This window comes from Spermophilus citellus (genome assembly GCF_964194105.1).
Source record: "Spermophilus citellus genome assembly, chromosome: 1".
NCBI classification, from domain to species: Eukaryota; Metazoa; Chordata; class Mammalia; order Rodentia; family Sciuridae; genus Spermophilus; species Spermophilus citellus.
The window spans coordinates 276,499,544-276,519,585 of record NC_138182.1 but is presented as its reverse complement, the minus strand read 5'-3'; the positions used below and the strand labels follow the sequence as shown (position 1 = coordinate 276,519,585).

The 20,042-nt window shown below is 43.1% G+C and overlaps 1 protein-coding gene across 1 annotated transcript in view; it reads right to left on the bottom strand.

The window, feature by feature from the left end:
• The window catches only part of LOC308646042 (uncharacterized protein), a 116,277-nt gene that overhangs the window by 10,183 nt on the left and 86,052 nt on the right, over positions 1–20,042 (bottom strand). Inside the window, exons 4-5 of the mRNA XM_081288565.1 lie at positions 17,901–18,121; positions 2,625–2,941 (exon numbers count right to left, since the gene is read on the bottom strand). The gene's annotated coding sequence lies outside the window, so the exon portion shown is untranslated. The remainder of the gene's footprint in view (positions 1–2,624; positions 2,942–17,900; positions 18,122–20,042) is intronic.

The window sequence follows — 20,042 nt, the reverse complement described above, 5'->3', positions numbered from 1 at the left end:
ATTATTTGTTTACATAGAGCTGTGCCATAATAGGAGATGTAAGAAAAGGTTAATGTTTATGCTGCTTTGGGTGTGCATATTTTAACAAGATGTGATTTAGAATTCTGAAAAATGCAGACGGTTGATCAAGTGCAAGAACTATGCTGGGTGGAAAATCATATAGGAAGGCTGAAACCAATTATGAAGCAAATACCACTCAGACTAGCATTCACTGTATTGTTGCTTTGGTTATTCTGCCATGAGAAGCTAAAGGCAGATGGCATTACAGTTCAACCTATATCAATCCACTTTGTGAGATACTCATCTTCTCTTCTTTCCTCCCTGTTTATGGAAGAGCTTGAGAGTACAGAATATGAGAAATTCAGTAGCATCTCCCCATTCATGCTAGAGGATCTTTTCAAGACCTTTCCACATCTATGTCTGATAATATGGTAAATAGCCAAATATTAAAGCCATAGCCAGCTGCTTGCGGTTGTTGTATTGTGCTATGAATATTTCTCCTTTCTGAACATCCCACCTGCTTTCTATGTCTAGCCTATTACACTCCCCACCTGTGGATGCAGTCCACCTGTAAGTTTTCCAGATATTGAAGTCACTAAAAGGAGAACAAGAGTCCCAGACCAAGAGCCTTCAGTCTCAGCTTTCTCTCCTCTCCACTGTGTGCCTTATCTCATTCTGCACAGTCCCAGCCCTGGTGAGGTTCAGATCATGCCTTCCAAGCACAGGCCCTTCACCAGTTGGACTCTTAAACACCTACACAGGAGGACCTTGGATCTACACATGGGCCTCTGTGTGTGTGTGTGTGTGTGTGTGTGTGTATGAGTGTGTGTGTGTATACTCATGAGCCCATGTGTACATGCCTCTGAATATGAATCAGAGGTCTACTGTGGAAATTCTTCCTTCTGTTTCCTAGTTCCTAAGAATTTCCATTCAAAAGAAGACATTTTTTTCTATCTTAGCTTCTGAACAGAATAACATCTATGTGTTCCTGCCTCCTCTTTGACATAGCTCAGCATTTTCAACTTAGTGCAGTTCAACATAGTTCAGTCAGCAATGGGATACAAAGTGAGTCTGATAAATATGACCCCTAATCATGTTAGTATTAGTATTATGACTATTATTACTATTTGGAACTGGAGATGAAATCTAGGGGCTCTTTACCACAAAGCTTCATCCCCAGTCCTTTTTTTTTTTTTCCCTGAGACAGGCTCTCACTAATTTCCCAGGCTTTCAATCCTCCTGCTTTAGCCCCGAGTCACTGGGATTACAGGCATGTGCCACCACATCCAACTGGTGCCTACTCTTTAAAGACCCAACCAATAAATACCACACAGTTCAACTTTTAAATAATATAAATATGTATGTGCAAGATCGGAAATCAAGAAAAAGTGACGAGAGAAGCATATCTGCAAGTAGAAGTTATGAACATGTCTATGTTACCACAAGTTAAGATGCGTGGACACGTAGTGGGGGTTGTGTCAGTTTAAAGGGATGGGAGTGGACATTGTATATAACTGAACCTATATATCTGATTTTACTAACTCAACATCTTCCTAAAGTGACCTTAAATCATATGGCATCAACTGATTATGGTATGAATTAATAAACATATAAGAGGCTGGGGATATGGCTCAAGTGGTAGTGCGCTCACCTGGCATGCGTGAGGCACTGGGTTTGATCCTCAGCACCACATAAAAATAAAAAATAAAGATATTGTGTTCACCTAAAGCTACAGAATAAATATTTAAAAAATAAATAAATATATACATAAAATTAAAGGAATCAAGCTTTCTAGTCTCTAAGATCATGGAACATGCTTCTTCTGCTATTTTAAGTTCATTATGGAGTGACATCCCATTTTGGAGCTTTTCCCATGACCCACAAATATGGGTTTGGTTTCCAGTCATCTAAAGTTCTGCTTTTCAAGCAAAACAAGGGGAACAGTTCCATTCTCTGTCTCTTCAGGAACTCCCTACTTCTTGGGCCACCATCCCATCATCCCTACAACCCCTCAGTCCTGTGCTCACCCCCATTGCTGAGCTCCTAATTCCATTATTGCCTCTGACTTCATTTGACAACTTTCCTGTCTCACTAACAAGATTATAAAATCATGGAAGACACAGTATTTTGTCCCCATGCTTTGTACATTGACATCTCTCCTGAAGTACATGTAGGAGGAGATGAAGACAGATGAGGGGTCTGAAGATACCCAAAGCAAAACCAATTCAAACTGTTTCTCCCCCTACTCACGTCCAACATAGATTACTGCCTCACTTTTCTTCTCTATTGCACACCGTTAACAAGCAGCATGAAAGACTTTGGCGACTTAAAAGTATGCAGTTGCTCCCCCCAGGCAGCATGCAATCAGTTCCACAGTGGACCCCAGCTGAGTGTCCTCTAATCCAATTCATTCTGGCCCTATCTACCTGGAGATAGTGTCAGATCCCATAGGTTGGGGACTCATTTCCCCAAGACTGCCCCCCCCCAGCACTGATATCAGATACCAGCTGCAAGCCCCAGGTTGTTTTTGTCTGTGCTTCTGATCAGCCAGCTGTAACTCAGCATTCCCACAGCTGTCTGTTTGATTAATTTGAGTGGCTCACAGACCTTGGAGGAATACTTACATTTACCAGTTTATTACAAAGGATGCCAATAAAGAAACGCATAGGATGAGGAACAAGGAAAGGGGCACGAAGCTCTGTGCTCTCTCTGGGTGTGCCACTCTTCAGGAACCTCCACGTGTTCAGCCATCCACAAGCTCCCAGAACTCAGTCCCTTTTGGTTTTTATGGAGACTCCATTGCACAGGCACTAGGCTAATAGCCTCGGTGGAGAAACCCAGAAAAGCCTGTCTATTCGGATTCTTCTGGTCCTCTCTCAGCAGCATTCCTTCCTTCAGGGTATGGAGCAGGACTCTTCTGGAATGAGGAGAGTCTTGTGACCTATTATCAAACAAGGTAGGTCAGAATTTGTTTATGGTCAACTAAAGGCAAGGGAAGATTAGAGTTTATATGGCTTCCCATGAGGAAGGTGTTATAAACAGTAACTATGGCCCGAAAAATTTTAAAAATATCATAATATCACAAAGGGATACATGAAAAGATGTTCAATAGCCTCAGTCATTAGTGAAATGCAAATCAGAACAGAACTATAGTAAAATAACACTGCACACCCATTTGGGATGGCTGAAAGAGAAGAGGCAGCAAGAGTTGATAAGGGTGGACAAGCTAAAATCCTCATTCATTGGTGCTGGGAATTGAAGATTGATGCCTCCACTTTGGTAGGCAATAGGGCAGTTCCTCAAAATACTAAACAGAGTTGTCATATCCTTACTCAGCTATTCTATTCTTAAGTACAGACCCAAGAGAAGTTAAAGTTTACACAAAAAAAAACTTTTACACATGTTCAAAGCAGCATTATACATAGCAGTGAAATGTGGAAATAACCTCAATTACTGAGTAATATTTTATTGTGTGGAAATACCATGCATAAATCCAACTTATTAATGGATAAACAAAAAATGCTCAATCCACACAATGGAATATTGTTTGGTAATAAAAAGGAATGAAATACTGATACATGCAACACCACGGATGTATCCTTGAAAATGATAAATAAAAAACCATGAAAATCTGGTTGGCTCTTGAACAACACAGGTTTGAACTGTGCAGATCCACTTGCATGCAAATATTTTTGTTTAGAGATTTTTAATAATGAGAAAAAAAACTCTTGGATGAACCATGCAGCCTATAACACATACAACATACAAGATATGTGTAAGTGGACTATTTGGGTTATCAGTTAGGCTTCTGGTCAACAGCAGGCTATCAGTAGTTAAGTTTTGGGAGAATCCAAAGCTAGATGAGTTGCTCAGTGGGTAAGAGGAGCAAAGACTGAGCAGCTGACCACCTACATCTGGACGAATTACCATTCCCACAGCCAGATGCAGAGGGGCCAAGGCCCAGCAGCAACCCCTGCTCCATCCACATACCCTGGTAGTCATCCAACAGCAAGCCCCACCAGACAGTGGACAGGGAGCAAGGATGAAAAGCTTGGGGAACAGTAAGCTCAATGTAAGAAACAGACATCAACAGGAAGGACACCAAGGAAGACATATTCATCCACCAGACTGCCTCCAAGAAAAACAACCCCAGGAAGTTCCTTTGCAAAGTAGGAGATGGCAAGACCATGGGGTTTGATGCTGTGGAGGGGGAAAAGGACAAGGACCAGGAAATGTCACAGGCCCTGGTAGAGTTTGGCTCAAGACAGCAAACATGCAGCAAAAACAGTAACCATTGCAAATGCTCTCCAGGGAATGGGGGTCTTCCACACAATGACCAGCAGAATTATCAGAAGATCAAGAGAGACAGAAAGGAAGGATGGAGAGTGTCTAAAGGTGAGGCCAGACGATGGTGCCCTTTGAGCAGCAAAGGTCCCCATCTCGCTACATGCTAAGATCCCATGGATGTGGATGACAGCATTTCAACCCTCCTGTGCAGGGCCAAGTGACACCAGGTCAGACAGCCAGAATGCAGGAGAACAAGGTAGAACAGTGAGACAGATTGTGCACAGGGGTGGACAGCACAATTCCATGGGGGCCTTACTTGCCAGAGACAGCCCAGAGAGGATGGCCACAAAGAGCATCAGGAAACACAAAATGGGACCAAGGTCAGCAGTTCCCTCAAAGTTGGTCCCACTGCACCTTCAAGTGCTAATGCAGATGACCAGAAAACTCTACATTACAAGATGTCAAAGAGACAAAAGCAGCCTGTCCACCAGCTAAGAATTTGTCTCAACTCCCAAAGCTGAGCAGGGTGGGGCTGAGTAAGTCTTCACCCAGGCATTCAGCAAGGGGATATGAAACAAAATTCCAGCAAGCAGATGCACCAATGATGGGAACTGAGGACTGACGTGCTTGCTTTTGGTCCATAGACCAGACAACTAGAACTAGTGGCCCTGTCTATACAGCAGGGGTTGCTATTATTTTTATTAAAAGACATCTCTTTGGGGTTGTAAGAAAAGTATTTTTTTAAACTTGATTTTTTTTTTCAGTACATCTTTAAAGATTTTTAAATGTTTCAATCTGGTCATGTTGAGATTCTTTTTTACATTTTTAATTTATCATAAAAGTTTCCAATTTGATTTTTTTAAAAATTAACAAACTATAAGCACCTGTTAATAAAGATCTTAAACGATTTTAGGTTATATGCAGATTTTCAACTGTGAAGGATTCAGCACTCCTAAACCCTACATTGTCCAAGAATCAATTGTATGATGCTGAGCTAAAGAAGCTAGCCACACAAATGACCACATATTATACAGCTAAATTTATGTGGATGTCTAGAATAGACAAAGCCATAGAGAGAGATACTAGATTAACAATTGCCTAGGTCTGGGGTATGGAGAACTCCTAAGGGTGAGGGTTTTCTTTGGGGATGTTAGAAATATTCTATAGGGGCTGGAGTTAGAGCTCAGTGGTACCTCACTTGCTTAGCATGTGTGAGGCATTGGGTTCAATCCTCAGCACTGCATAAAAAATAAATAATTAAAATAAAGGTTTTTTTAACTAGAATATGATTTAAAATCTTTCTTTTAAAAATTCTATAATTAGATTGCAGTGATGGCTGCAGAATTCCATGAATATACTTGACATTGCTGAACTAAACACTTTATACGAGTGGATCTTATGGTATGTGAAATATAAACACAAATAAAGTTGTAAAAGAAAAAGAGAAGGAAACATTTCGTGTCACTTAAAGCGAAATTAGATGCAATGTAAATACTAATGTGATAAACTTCACTCCCCATAGAAATAAGCCTCATAAGAACAGTGTTATCTAAAGGCAATGAGTTTCTTTGATTGGCATACTTTGTAATTTAAAATCTGGAGTCCGATAGAAGGGGGTCATCCATCTCAAAAAACCACTTTTAATGACACCTATGGATTTTGTAAGAATTACTGAATCTACACCATGGGATGTAAAATAACCACAGTTTACATACAGTTGATTTAAGCATGATTACATACCTCCAATGATAATGATTTAGAGTAGGAAGAAATGATCTCCGAGTGAGTCATCTCTGCCTTCTCCACTGGGAACACTGGGAGGGGTAGACAGTGTTTTCTGGTCCAGGTGGATTTTTCATTGCCCTGATTCAGCCTGGGTCTTTACCCCATGTTCCTGCATCCAATGGGCTCTGGCCTCAGTCTGATGAGTCCTCAGCTGTTGTTTCTCATTTCAGAGCCTATTATTTGCAGAAACTTCTCATCCTCTGCTCAAACTTTGTTTATCCTCTAGGACATGATTAACAGCACGTATAAAGGAACAGGGACCCAAAAGAATCTACTCCCGTTTCTTAGTGTCCCTACAATAGCTTCTATTCTTCTGTGAGGGCATTTTCGATTGTCCTACTGGGCCCCTGGCCATAGAGTTCCTTCTGTCCTTCTAGGTCCTACACTCTACCCCAAGCAAGCTAAGCCAGTAATATTCCTCTACTTGAGACAGGAAGTATGATTTAGCTCAACCTGCCTCCAAATTGGTGATTGGGATCTCCTTTGTCTGTCCCTGGAAAGAACAGAGCACAGAGATGAACCCTAGGTGGTAGCTGCACCTGGGCCCTCGTACCTGGGGTAGATGGACAACTGGGGGACTGTATGAGCCTCCTCCTTCTCCTTCCTACCACCCTATATTTCCCCTAATGCCAGTTGGGTCTTGATTCTCCAAAGCCACTACAGATGGCCCAGGCTCCCCAAGTGATGAGGTCCTAAGCAAGAAATTCATAACCTGACAGCCCAGATTTCTTCTCTTTGGTCCCAAGTGTTTGAGATAGAAGCAGAGAGCTGAGTGGTGTTCCTTATCAGAGGAAAGGCAAGGAGACCATGGGCCTGAGGACCTAACACCCCCAAAATATAGGCAGAGAGAAGAGTTGGGGTCAAGATAACAGATTTCTGCTTTGTAACTGCCTAAGTGCTGATAGCAAAAAAATTTTAACTGAGCTGAGTGGTTCCACTACAAATTCATATTTCCCATCTCACAGCTGGGTTCTGAATGCTTCTTGACTATCATTTTCCTAATCACTACATGATTTCCTTTGCAGTCCTCTCTGCAGCTGCTACAAACCTTCATCACTTCTCTCAGCTCCCCACCTCTCCCCTCTCCCCACAAAGAATGTCACCTTCAGGTGACATGATGCGCATCACCACCCCTTCCTTCAGCTCAAAACCCCTTCCTTCTGCTCTGACGTGGGTCACCCACGGGAAAGGTCCTGAATGTCACCAAGGATCAGCCCTTCATCCCTGGTAAGATGAATAGATTCAAATCCTGGCACCATCCCCACCAGCTGGGCAGCCACAAATATACAATAAGCCTCAGTTTCATCATCAATAAGATGGACTGATAAGAGTACCTATCTTATAGGGTACTTAGAAGTATTTCATTATCAGGGTAAAGAAGTTCAGACAGTGCCTGGCACAATATAAAGTGCTCACTATTAATTTTATTGAGAATTAATATCAATGAGTACTCCATTATATATATTCATTAATGTGTTATCATTACCAATGTGTATTAATATCACTAACAGGTAACTATTATTGGTGAATCTTTGAAGTAAACATTCAAAAGGGAATGTTCTATAGCTGTTACCAAAATTCTATTACCCATGAGCACCTACGAATACTTGCCCAGAACATAGTTCTGCTGCACTCCTGCCCTGAAATCTGTGTCCTCCTTCTCACTTTCAACAATAGACCACCAAACTGCTTCCAGTGGGGTCTGTAGTGCAGCCTGGTGCTCCTGCCTCATCCCTCTCATTGCCACTGTTACCTGCGCCCCACCTTCATAATTGAAGATGGACACTCTTGGATGATCTCCTAAAGAGCAAATCCATGGGCCACCACAGGCTTAGCCACATGCATTATCGCCTTCTTAAACTCCCTTCTGTTGACCCAGGGGACATTTTTCTCTTCTCTTTCTTTGCCACATCGTCTCCTTCACCGGCATTATCATTTCCACTACCCTAAAGTGTAGCAGCTGTCCTGTGCCAGGCCACCATCCCCCATCCCTCTGTGCTCCCTCTATGGATCTGCTGACCTTCTAAAACAGTACTCCCAGGATAGTTCTAGTCTACACCTGTTGTCCTCTTGCATTCCCAAAAGTGTCTGTGTTTGGTAACAAATTATAGTCACTTCAACTATTAAGTATTTACTCCACCTCTAAAACTAAGATGGCATGACAGTGGTTCAGGGGCGTGGACAGCCAACAGCAGCTCCCCGCTCCCATCACAAATACAGGTGATTGACATTTTCTTCATCTTATGTAAATAGCTATAAAAAGTCCCTTTGTCCTACTTCCAATCAGATTGCTACCCCAATCCCCCTCCTTTAAAGATACACTGAAGCTGTCGCTGAATTCCAGTAAATCTGAATCTATCCATCTATCCCTTATCTCTGCTTTAGAGCCTCAGATTAGCATTCCCAACTCACTGATGGACAGTGCCCATCAATATGCACCTGAAACCCAGCAAGTTCAAAACCAAAGTCCCTGTCATTTCTCTTTATTTTCCCTAATCACTGTTCAAAAACCTACACAGACAGCCACCAGGGAGCCAACCAGTAGGTCTGTAGCCTTTCCCTGGTTTGCCAAGGTCTTCTTTCAGGAGTAAAGAATTTGGAAACTGAGAGACTGACATATCTACCCACAGGAAAACATCAAAAAGAGTGACTAAATCAAGAAAATGAAATGACTTGATGTAAGGATGGAGGGATGTGCAGAGGGACAGACAGCAATGAAGCAACAATGGGAAAATGTCAGGAGTGCCAAGGAGGTGGTAGAATGTGGGCTTTCAAGGGAAACGCCGTCTACTTAGAAATTTTTCACAATAAAATGTTGGGGTGGAGAGGGAAGCATCCAAAGTAACCACTCATTTATCAAATAATTTGTAAACACTTCTTGGCTACCTACCATGCTGCGCACTGGGGATTCCACAGTGAATAGGAAACACAGTGCCTGCCCCATATGGTTTACAGCCTAGTCAGGGAAAGAAAGCCACACATTAATCCTGCAAATAAATATATAGTTGTGAGCAGAGATAGAGGCTATGAGGATAACAGTGTGGCCCTTCAGGAGAAATGAGTCAAGACCCAAGTGCCAAGAGCGTGGGGGACCAGAGGAAGCATGTGACAGGGGCTGTCACATGGGTGCTATGAAGGAGGGACGTGTTCCCGGGGCTGGGAGGAAATGACAAGTGAGAGTCACTTACAGCCAGAGCTTGAGGGGACAGAAAGGATGCCTAAACCAAGAGCACTGATTAGGACAGGTGAGGTGGGATAGGGAGCGCTTGTGCTTACAGAAAAAGAAGTCAGAGTTAGACTTCAGCTGCGGAGCATCTGGAATTCCAGCTCATTCAGGAAGATCCCGAGAAGTAAACTCTCTTCTACTTGCGTAATCTGGAGCACACCATCCCCAAATACTCAAGAGTCTCAATCCGGGGACCCCTGCCAGATCTCCTTGCCTTCTCTCTCAATGCCATGTCCTGTGACCCAGCCCTGCTGCTGGCCTCTGTCCCCTCCAGTTTGTGTTTTTCATATCCACCACTGCTGTCTCTACTTCCACGTCCATCACTCATTCTTAGCCCAATCTGACCTCTGCCTTTTATTGTTTAGTTGTTCGTGACGATTGTCTCACTCTGTTGACAGGCTGGTCTCAAAATCATGGGCTCAGTGGTCCTCCTGCCCCAGCCTCCTGAGTCACTGGGACTACAAGCGTGCACCACCATGTCCAGCTTGACTTCTGCCCTTTGGCTGAGGAAAAAAAAAAAGTCTTTGCCAACAACCTCCTTGTTGCTAAATCCCCATGGATTCTTTTCCGCACTTTTCCTATTTGACCTCTGTGTAATTTTTATAATCTGTCGACTATATTCATCATCTCAAAATAGTTTCTTCAAATTCCAAACCTCCACATGCCTGTAATTTTCCCTCCACCTCTCTGGCCTTCTCTTTCTCAGTTCCTATATTGGTTTCTCTTCCTTCACCCTGCAGGACTCTCCCCTTCCATCTCTACATCTACTTCTCAGTGTGGTCTCAGATCCTATCACCTGACGCCTCCTAGCCATGCCCCACGTCTTCTCTGCGTCCCCAGTCACCAAACACCTTGTTCTGGTTAAACTTTGTAGTCCTCCCTCAGCATCTACAGGGGACTTGTTCTAGGACCCCTGAGCGATACCAAAATTTGTGGATGCCTAAGTCCTTTATATAAAATGATGAACTATTTGGACAGAACCTGGGTACATCCCCTGTGTACTTCAAATCATCTTTAGATGACTTATAATACCTAGTAAAATGTAAATGCTGCGTAAATGATTGCTATAATGGATTGCTTATGGAATAATATATATTCCATACAGACATAATTTTGTTTCAAATGTTTTAGATCTGTAGTTGATGGAATTCAAAGATGCAGAAGCCACAGATTCAGAGGCCCAACTGTACTTGTATTTTAAGGCTCATCTCCAGGAAGTTCTCACTGGAACCTCAAAACTCAGTTATATGCCCCTTTTTGTGTTTTTGCACTGCTCGAAGTGTCCTACTGCCAAAGAATTAACACTGTATTGAAATAAACCCCTTGCTTTGTGTGTCTCCCTTTCCCGCCATATCTATCATACATAGCACTGTGCTGGTATACAGGGCACCCAATAAATATCTGACAAATAAGTGAATGAATAGAACTATACAGTATGGGCTATCATTGTTGCTAACAATGGCAACCCATATGTGATGGTTAACACTGCTGCTAATTATGGATACTAGAAAAAAAATAACAAAACATAGAATAACAAAAAATAGAATAGATTAAAAAATGTGTTTTCATGGCACCCAAATGATACTAATTGCAGTTATTTATGTGAAATCTTACTTTTTTGCCTAATTACCATGCACTACAATGAGGATTATATATATCATTAAATGTGTCAGAGCAACTTAGTTGAGTTTTATTTCATTGTAATAGTGAATTATGCACATAGGCTTAGATTACATAACTTATTACTGATGTCTGTTGTTTGTTCCTATCCTTGAAAAAGTTCTTTCCTCTCTTCCTCATCCTGTAGTATCTCCACCACCAAGAGTACTGTAAAAATAAGCAACAGGCTTAATAAAAATGGGTGATCCTTTCTGATAATGTAGAATACGAAGCAATTACAAGCTGATTGTGATTCTGATAGTGTTGATTCGTTATCCCTCGTTATAATGCACTTGATAGCTACAGAGGATTTCACAGGCATCATCTTATTTAATCATCTCTTCACCGATCTGTAAGTAATTATAATTCTCAGGTAGTTTTAGTGACCCGTTCTAATAAATAGCAGTGTCGGGAAGAGAGCCAGCATGAAGATGGTCAGGATGGAGTGGAGCTCAAAGCCAACTGCACTGGAAATTACACTGATTAACATTTCTATGAAGCATTTTTCACACGCACCTCCTTGGATCATACCCTAGTGGTCTTAATTTTATTATCCCCTTTGCAGACAAAGCAGCCAAGCGTCAGAGGGGTTGAGCTGCCTGCTCAAGATCTCAGGGATGGCAAATGATGACTTTTGAGCACAGGTCTTTTGGCTCAAGAACTGATGTGTTTTTCCACTTGACTTAGTTTATGCCTAATGGTGCATGTTCTATCAGGAAAGTGGGAGGTGCTGGGGCTGAAGGATCTAGGGAAGGAAGTGGAAATCCAAAGACAGGTTATGGAAGCCTGACATTGTACTTTGGTCTCTTAGAGATATTTCTTTCTCTTTCTCTCTCTCTCTCTCTTCTCCCTCTCCCCCCTACAACCCCTTTCTCCTTCTCTCAGATCCCGAACCACCAAGTATTTTTTTATTGGCACTAACTCAAGTCACAGCTGAGCCTGGCCTTCCAGTCATCCTACTGAGGTGCTAGACTTTTGATTGAAGCTGTCTTGGACCCTCCAGGCCAGCCCATCTGCTGGCAGAATAGTACTGAGTGACCTCAGTCAACACCACATGGAACAGAATAATTGAGCAGCTGAGCCCAGCCCAGATTCCTTACCCACAAAACCATGAGGTATAAAAATGGCTGCTGTTTTAAGACAGAAATTCTTGAGGCATTCTGGTACACAGCAATAGATAACCATAATATGCCACAAGTTTGTTTTAAGGCTTCCTTCTCTTGGTGCTGAGCAAATAAATAGCCAAGGGCCAGGCTGATATCAATTATAATTAACAAAACAAGCTCTGCTCTTTCATATGGTGATTCCCACATACAAATGATTAGACCAGCTTTGTATTTCAAACAAATAGTCTATCAGTGGCTAAAATGTCACCCATGAAATAATTTTCCCTTTGCAAGTTATAAACCCTGACAGAAAGGAAATATCTGTAAGGACGCAGGCAAAACCGATAGCACATTCTGTGGATAATTTTACCATTTCCATTTTTGACACACAACGGCTTTTTCACTATTCAGTTCAACTTGAAAAGGAAATGAGATAACATCTGTTTTCTCCACTGTCCTTCCACACATTTAACAGCACCCGGATACACAAGTTCATTTCTCTCGAGGTTCACATCATTCAAATTCACCTTCTGAGGATCCTAAGAGGAAAATGACATTTTCTGAAGTTCCATCTTACAGTTCAGGCCAGGAATGCAGAGTGGCTCAGAAGGGAGAGGGAACAGATTCCTCTAACCTCAGTGGACAAAATAGTTACCCAAACTGCGCAATTAGCAGGAGCACAAAGGCTGCAGCTGTTTGCAAAGGCACCCGCAGTATTTCTGACAAGGCAAACCATGCTGGTGACGTCAGACTCCTTTCTTAAACAAAAGTGAAATGTGAGAAGGTGAAAACACATGACCTCTAGAAGATGTTTTTCCTTGTTTGGGGAACAGTTCACAAATGAGTATGTTATCCCTGGTTCTGGGTTTCCCCAGGTCTTTGAAAATCGACATTCCTGTACAATCCTTCACAAAACCTAGCAGTTGGCTCTCCCAACTGGGTTATCTCACCAGTCTGTCATGCAAGTCACTGGGCAGGGAGAGTGACTCACAGGCTCTAAAGAAAATCTAATTCATTGAATTAAATGTTGGAAATGAACCTAAATGAGTCACTGTATCCTTCCCCTGCCTTCAGGCAGAACCACACAGAGATCTTTCCAGCCAGAAGAGAGGTGATCCTATTTTTAATAAGCCAGTCAAAAAGGGATCATTTACAACAATAATAAATTCCATTCCTATATACACCTGCATTCCAAAAACAACAACAAAGCACCAGCAAAATTGGACCCCAAAGTACACACTAAAGGACAGAAATATGCAAAGCCCCCCGAGGCTGGCTCATACAGCACTTTTGTGAAAATTAGAAAAAGGTGGCCCTTCAGGACGAAAGAATTAAAAGCCTTTCTCTGGGGACAGCAGCTGCTCCGAGCCAGTGTGCAGGGCTCATGAGGAGCAAATGGGTTCAGTCCCCACTCACTCCTTCCCTCCCCCACTTCCAACACCTCCCCACCCCCATCCCTGTCTTTGTGCAAAGAACTTGACCATATGTAATGCCTTGGGAGGAAGGAACTGAAATTGTGTGTGACCTTTTCCCCCTTTATCTGGTAAAATCCATTTATTTCCTACCTTTGTCCCTATTGTTTGTTATCACTGACACTTGATGACACGGATTTTATTCTTTTTTGTCTGTCACCCTCTACTAATAAACCTGTGACTGACTGGTAATATATCTTTATCCCACCAGGTACCTGGCAGGTGCTCAATAACCATTCACTAAAAAAATGAATAACTCTCTTAGAGAATGAACACAGCCCTCCACCACCAATATCGAAAGTCTTTCCTCTCTTTAAATTCATAGGAAGAGTGTGAGCTCACCTCCCTGAAGGGAGGCAGCAGGCCTGCAGGCTTGTCGCCCTTGGGAGCAGAATTCCAGGTAGAGAAAGAGAGGTCTTGAAGCCTTGGCCCCTGTGGCTGTAGGATCAGGGTCCCATGCTGAGAACAACACCCTGTGCTTCCTTCCTGTTTGGATGCTCTGGGACTGTGTCACCAAGGATCATGTGAGGCTGACCGTGGAGAAGACAAGCAGCCTTTTGCAGCCCTCGGGGCCTCTGACTTACAGGGATGGTGCTGCCTTTCCAGCACCAGAGGGCACAGCCCCCTTGCCTCTGAGGAAGAAGACTGGCCTCGAAGCCCAGTCAGCAAAGCCACTCACCCAGGACAGACCTCCCCAGCCTGCCATCTCTGACAGCCTAAAGGCCAGAGACAGTCAACCAATGGACCCTTCTCTTTGATATGAGTGGCCATTCTGTCCATGGCCAAGCTGAGGTTAGAAACTGAAAGTCCGAGGGCCCATTTATTTGGTCCACATGCTGCCTTTTGTTGGTGGTGGTTGAAAGTTGTGAGAATCAAAATGGAGTCATTTGTGTCAAACTCTAAAATAAATAAATAAAATAAATACAACTGACAGGCTAAAACGGAGGGGACCTCTTGCACATGTGCCCAAGAACAAAAACTATCACCAAAGACACTGCCAGGACCATAGCCTTACACAGAGGCCACTGCAACCTCACAGAAGGTACTTGGACAAGGACACCCACTCAACAACTGCCCGTCCAACCTTGAACAGATGACGCCCTGGTTATTGATCCTTGTACTCAAGGGTTATTGTCTTAATAACTTATGAAATCATCCTCATTTTGCCTTAAAAAATTCCTTCTCGAGGGATGGGGTTGTGGCTCAGTGGTAGAGTGCTTGCCTAGCATGTGTGAGGCCCTGGGTTCAATCCTCGGCACCACATAAAACATAAATAAATGAAGGTGTGTGTCCATCTACAGCTAAAAAATATTTTTTAAAAATTCCTTCTCACCTCAACCTCCTTCAGTATGCATGTAGCTAACTACCTATAGATCTGTATTCCCATAGCAATATCCATTCTTGAGAAAACTTCTCATCTTTGAAGAATCTTTCTCCATTTGTTACATAGGTTAAAATGTTTGATTGTATTATTTCACTTATATGACAAATCCAGAAAAAAATAAAAACAGATACAGATTGGTGGTTACCAGGTCTATAGGCCGGAGGGAATCAGAAGTATCTATTTCTCTGGGGCCTGAAAATGTTTTGTGAACTACGTGGTGGTGATAATTGCACAGCCTGGTGAAGGTACTCGATTCACTACAAACAGGCCAGTGATTATTTTTATGCTATGTTAATTTCACCTAAACTTTTTTAAAATGTAAAAAAAAAAAAAAGAAAGAAAGAAAAGAAAAAACAAGTTGGAGACCTCATACCAGATTTCTGGCTTCTCTTGGGACGCTGGGAGACCTGGCAGAGCTACTGTATTCCCCACGATGGAGCAACTGAGGAAGGTGCATTTGCTCTCTATGTGGCCAGTCACCCATGGCCTCCCCTTGACCCTGCTCTTAGCCACAAGGAAGCCACTTAATTTCTCCAGAGAGTACAAAGACTCGCCTGCTGAGCCGCCATTTTCAGATGAGTGTGAGGCCAGATGATAAATCAAAGTCTGAGAACACCACAGGGATGAGTGGATATGAAGAGGCCAGGGGGCTAACCAGGGGAATCAGGGAATCTCGCTGCCTAGGGTGCCATCTCCATCCACCTCAAACCCTCCCCACCCTCCTTCCCAGCCCTCCCTACTTCCTAATTTCATATGCACACTAATTTCTTGTTGTAATAAATTATCACAAATCAAGTGGCTTAGACAACAAAAATGTATTTTCTCACTGTTCTGAAGGCTAGAAGTCCAAGATTAAGGTATCAACGGTGCAATCCTCCCTCCAAAGGCTCTATGGGAGGGTCCTTCCTTGCCTCTTCCAGCTTTCAATGGATCAGATGTTCCTCAACTTCCAGCAACATCTCTCCAACTTCTGTCTCTCTCTTTACACAACCTTCTTCCACCTCTTTCTCTAATTTCTCTTGCCTTTTTCTCAGAAATTGAATTTAGGAGCCCACCCTTAACTGGGATGGTCTCATCTGGAGACCCTTAATTACATCTGAAAAGACTATTTCCAAATAAGATGACACTCACAAGCAAGGGTTAGGACTTGGGCCTATAGAGGTGTGGGGACACAATTCAACCCATGGTACCATGTAACTATGTATTTACTATGTGACTCATTTGGTAAGTATCATAGGAATACTGTGTTTCTCTATTGGATCCCCATGGCCTAGAACAATGCCTGGCACCTGAGTTCTCAATGAATGCTAACAGGATTAAGGAAGGAGTCAGCATGTGCACAGGATGATGTTTGGCTTGAGCTGAAACAGCCAATAACTGGTTCAGTGGGAAGGCACCACAATAGCAATCCAGAACCTGAAAGGCAGGTACAGATAGAACATCAGGTGGACCCAGGGACAAAGACCACCACTACACAGAAGCAGCAGGGCAGGAATGGTCCAACTTGAGTAGGGGGCAGGTGGAGATAGCTCACATGCCAGCTCAGGGGCATGGAAACTGCTCTGCACCTGGATAGGTTCTGCACCAGTTAGAGGCTAAACCAGGAACCTTAGGGAGGGTTGTGTCTGCTGCCCATCTTTCCTGGGTTGCTGCTGCGTTTGCTGCAGTCCTGGCCCAGGTTTTTAACTCACTGAGGGAGCGATACTGAACATATGGTCCAACCACCTACTTCAGAATCACCAGGGGATGTGAATTAAAAATGCATACTCTTGGGTCTAATCCCAGACCTTCTGAATCAGAATCTCTGGGATTCTGATTGCTGAGAACACTAAAATTTGAGAACTAAAGAAATGCAGTCTCTTAAAATGGTGGATTTTCCCAGTTGTGGAGAACATCTTGAAAGTGAAAATAAGGCCCAATGAGACCCAACACGCAGCAGTTTCTCTTGGCTTCTGCCTGCACTAGCTCATAGATTAACTGCACACCAAAGTTAGCCACGAATGTCTAAGACTCTGACTGTCCAAACCCTCCCTAGTCCCAAGCACACCTGGAAGGATGCTTGCCAGAAACACCAACCACCAAAAAAAAAAAACAGTCGCCAACCACTCTAATCAAACCAGAGGCTTTGATCACTCGTCTTCTTTAGAGCCACTGGACAGTAACCCTCTCCGACCTATGTGAAGGAGATAGACGACACAGCCCCCAGGCTAGGACAGCTACCTTCTGAAACAGTGAACAACTGAGGTGCTCACATGTCTGCCATCCACATCCCTTCCCTTGAAAAATTATATAGGTTGGTTAAGATGTTTCTTGAAAGGTGAGAGCCAGGGCTGGGGTTGTGGCTCAGCAGTAGAGTGCTTGCCTGGCATATGCAAGGCCCTGGGTTCATTCCTTAGCACCACTTAAAAATAAATAAATAAATTAAGGCATTGTGTCCTAAAGTACAACTAAAAAGTATCTAAAAAAAATAGAAAGAAAAGAAAGGTGAGAGCCTGCCATCTTCCCACACGATGGCTTGTTGCTATTAAAGCTCTTTCTTTTCTGTCACACTGCCTCTCCACTAGTTGACTCCATGTGGCATCAGGGCATGAACCTCTTGCAGTGATGATCTCACACTATTTGCCATTTACCGTGGGTCCTCAGCTCATCTCGCTGTCGGTCAGCTGCCCTAGTTTCCTCCCTCTCTGCTCTTTTCCACCTTGCCACCAGAGTTAAACTGTAGCAGGAGGGCACTCTGTCTGCCCTATGAACCCTCAAATGGTTTCTCCACTGTCAGGAGAATGGACAGTTGATGGCCTTCCCAACAGCCATTTCTTCTTTATTGTGTACTAACAGAACCTTGATTTCATTCAGGCGTTAAAAAAAAAAAAAAAAAAAAGGTGCTTATGGAAGGAGACCCCTCCCACCGCTAAAGGGGATGGTGGAGTGGAAACATAGAGTTGAGGATTCTTGGTGACTTCCCCTAGATGCTAAAGTCTTACCTGGCTCCTTCCATTCTTGTTGGAGGGAGACAATAGGCTCCATGTCATTGTTTAGGACACCTTCTTCAAAGCATCCTAAGTGATCCTGATAGCATCCCAGGAGATCCATGGCTTTAGGAGGCAAAAGAAGCATTTTCATTTTTGACCAGTAAAGCCAGGAGTTTCAGATGAGAAGTCAGCTGGAGTGTCAGCAGTTGTGGTCATTCTATCTCACTGGAACCCTACAGGAGAGAACAAAGAAGTCTTAGTCATCTGCCAGAGTCAACCAGTCATGACATGTGCTGAGGGCAAGAATTCATCACCTGGTTGGCCACTCTCATTCCACCTCACTGTCTTCAGCTGTCACCTGAATTTAACTAGCATAGCTCTAGCCACAGAATCGTGTCATTATTGCACAAGCACAAGTATAGCCACTAAGAAAGGAGTTGCTCGTGACAGCAGCCTCTGGACGTCCACCACATTCGAGCCAATCAGTCAGCTACTGCCATGCAGCTGACACGTGAGGCATTGCATGAAACATGTCAAACATGGATCCGTCCTCGGTGCTCGCTGTGCTCGGCAAGATGGAGGATGATTAGAGATCTATTTTTTACCCTTTGGAAGATACTAATTAGCATTTAGTTTGATTAATCCCAATTAGGCAAAATAGTTGTTTAATGAGAAACCTTCACAAGTTAGCTGACGTTGTGCTCCCAGAGGAATTAAAAAACAGACCCCACAAGCCTGCGGTAGAGTCAGGATGAGGGGCTCCGGTGGCTTGAACTATTTTGTGCATACATTGGATAGATTTTAGTTTACTCTCTTTTGTGCTCCTACAATACATGCAAAGTCCTAGGCACTTGTTAACGCCTGCAGAATTGTCTTGACTGTTGTCCCACAGTACACACTGATCCTCCACACTGAACGGCCTGGAGATACCAGGGTTAATCTGCCTCACCGTCCAGACTTCAGCATGCACTCTGTCCGGTTGTGAGTTAGATACAGCCCCGCCATGCCTCAGTATCCTCATGTGAAAAATGGGGACCTTAACACCCCGATTCCTGGTGTTCCACCCCTGCCGTTGCACAGGCCTGTCACCTGCCAAGTAGAAGGACCTCACATTGTGTTGAATGCTCACCCATGGCCACCTTGAAATTCTAAATAATTTTTTAATAAGAGGTCCTACATTTCCATTCTTCACTGGGCCCTACAAATTGTAGTGCCTATCTTGGAGGTCAGTGAAATATACTCTAGAGTGTTATAAGGATTATAAATAAGGAATGTACCCTAAGTGCAGAACACAATACTTCACACAGAGTAAGGACTCAAAAATGGTGATCCATCCTAATTAGGTAGTTAAATCCAAAACAACAGTATTTCTCATGGATCATCATCCATCTAGTCTAAAGACTGTAAGTTAAATTCTGCTTGACTTTCTTAATGGAGTTTATAAGCACATCTGGCCTCAACTTTTTTTGGGGGGTGGGTACTAGCACTTGACCACTGAGCCACATCCCCAGCCCTATTTTGTGTTTAATTTAGAGGCAGGGTCTCAGTGAATTGCTTAGCACCTCGCTTTTGCTGGGGCTGGGTTGAACTTGCAATCCTCCTGCCTCAGCCTCCAGAGCTGCTTTCTGTCCTCAACTTTGAATCTTAATTTCCAAGTAGGTGACATGGTCTCTTTCATTTCTTTCCTATCACCTCCATCAAAAGTTCCCTAGGGCTGAGGCTGCAGCTCAGTGGTAGGGCGCCTGTCTCTCACGTGTGAGACACTGGGTTTGATCCTCAGTATGAACCACATAAAAACAAATAAATAACGATATTGTGTCCACCTACAACTAAAAAAAATTTTTAAAAAAAAGAAAGTGACCCCAGCTGGCTTGAGAACTATGTGCAGTCACACTGATAGAGCTGATTAATCCCTCTTCTTCCTTGAATTGATCAATTAATTATATGGAAATACTTGTAAAGATACACCATACAGGGGGCAAAATGGATTAAAAGTGGAGATTTCTATTTGTTCTTTATCCACAAACTGATAACCTCTGACTATATGTCCATAATCTCTTATCCACAATTCTGAAATCTAAATATTTCTCAATAATTAGAAAGAAATGTGTAGCAAATACATTTGGTGGCAAAGCCCAATTGGAAACTAATGTG